The sequence below is a fragment of the Antechinus flavipes genome, chromosome X (assembly GCF_016432865.1).
Source record: "Antechinus flavipes isolate AdamAnt ecotype Samford, QLD, Australia chromosome X, AdamAnt_v2, whole genome shotgun sequence".
NCBI lineage: Eukaryota > Metazoa > Chordata > Mammalia > Dasyuromorphia > Dasyuridae > Antechinus > Antechinus flavipes.
The window spans coordinates 3,416,877-3,419,188 of NC_067404.1; positions in this window are offsets into that span (position 1 = coordinate 3,416,877).

The following is a 2,312-nucleotide window of genomic DNA, read 5'->3' on the forward strand; positions in this document are numbered from 1 at the left end:
TACTTTTGTTTTATTTTTCTAGTGTTTTTGTCTGTATTTTCTTTCACAGAATAATTTACATAAAAATATGTTTTGCATGACTACACATGTATAACTTATGTGAAATTGCTGACCTCCATTTCAGGGGAGGGAAAAAAGAGAGAGAATTTAAAATTCAAAATTTGCAGGTAAAAACTTAAAATTTGACATGTATTTGGGAAAAATAAAGTATTAAGTTCTTTTTCTTTTTGGTAAAATTGAGAGGTTGATCAATGGAAAAGCTTAGGTATGTATGGCAGAAACAAAATAAAAGAGTATTTAATAAATTCAGCCTTTGGCTCAGGTCAGTGGGAAGAGAATAGGGGTTGGGGAAAGAGAGGACATACTGTTTGATTAAAAAAAAAAAAAGATAGTATTAAGGAAAACAATTTTGCCAGAAATTTGACAGGATACAAATACCACACACCCCTCTGAAGTTAAACTACAAAGAGATACATGAATTATATATGGTGTAAAAGGGACATCAATAGCAAAGTAGAGGAGTAAGAAGGAAATTACTTTTCACATCTATGGATAGGGGAAGAAGTCATGACAGAATACATGGAGAGGATCACAGAAAATTAAATGGATAATTCTGTTTCTAGAAATCTAAAATGCTTTTTTTCCCCAAACAGATCAAATTCAGTTTAAATCAAGATATGCAATGAACTGATTCCACTTTTCAAGATTAAGAGCCACTATCCAGTAAGCCAAAGGATAGGGAGCTTTCAAAGGATGAAATTGAAGCTTATCAAGAACCATATGCCAAAATGCTCCAAATCCCTCATACTGAGAGAAGTGAACATGACAGGGTCAGGATAATCCCTTTTTTTTTGTTCCAAAATTAGGTACATAGAAAAGTCCCATTTATCAGATTCTGATTGAAATCAGAAGAAAAACTAAATTGAAGAACACCAAACAAAAGAGAAGACATGGAGAAAGGAATGGAAAGATTTCCTAGACTGTTTTCTCTGTCCTCGGCCCCAAGGAAGAGCAAAGGATAGGAATGTCCACCTGAAGCGGGGAGAGAGGGAGTGTCCCTAAAGACTTCTTCATGCTGATCTTTATAGCACCCCACCCCACCCCACTGACTACCTTTACACCCCAAACATCCAGACAAAGGCCTGGGCAGGCATAAAGCACTAGAGAAGAGTAATATAGAGGAGCAGGTCCACACAGGTAAACACATGTACACAAATACCCAAACATACACAGACACACATGAATCTACCTAAAACACAATAGAGGCATTAAAAAAGTATTAATATTCCATGACAACCCCCACCCATGCCCACACACATTCTCCCAGAAACTAAGAGAAGCCAATTTTGGAGGAGGCTCAGGAGAAGGTTGAAGAGGGATCAGGAAAAAATATATACTGGGGGTAATGCAAGAGGTGGGGCAGGAAAGTCTAGACAGATAAGTGCAGGAACTTCTGTATCTATCAGAGAGGGATCTTTGTGATAACTGATAGGAAGAGGAGAGGACTAGGGAAAGACAAATTTCCAGGTATGTATTATTCTCTCTAAAATATAATATTCTCTTGTTGGGGTTTTCTTGGGGGTCTCTGGAGGCAGCCTTCATTTCAGTTCAGTAATCACCAAAAGTGCAGTCAGGGGTTAAAGTCCAAATCCTTTATTGTCTCTTTCCAAATCTTGTCTCCTTTTCCTGTGGCTCGGTTAGCTTTTTTATAGTCCAGATCCTTTATTATCTCCTTACTGGGGCTGAGCAACTTTCTGGAGAGCCTTTCAGTCTGGCTTTGGTTCCGAGAGCTTGAGCTCCCACCTGCCTTCTCTGGCTTCTGAATCTCTCCGACTGAATCCTGGCTGAGGCTCCAAGACCTTCTAGTGCGTTTGTCTTTTTAGTCCTGAGAGCTTCTTGCTTATATGCCCCACACTGAGTACACACCAATCATTATATCATTAGGAAACCATTATTTGTTGTAGGATTAAATTAATACTAAACTAGATTTAACCATTGTTTGCTCAATTCCACTTAGTACCTTGTTTCAAATTCTGGCCCATAACAGTTCCTTGTGGGATTAAATCAATCATACTGAATCATGCTGAATAACTATTGTCCCTATCAATTCCACTGACTTAGTACCTTATAAGATTCCTTTGTTTCAAGTTCTGGCCCATAACACATCTGCATACAGATCCCCTCTAGACTCAGGGGGAAAGAGAACTCCCTTGTCCTCCTTCTCTTCCTCCTCCTTCACCTCTGACAAATAAGACTGCCAATTGGGCTGGTCTCCACCTAGAGAAAAAGGAGGAAGGAGAAGAGAAGGGAGG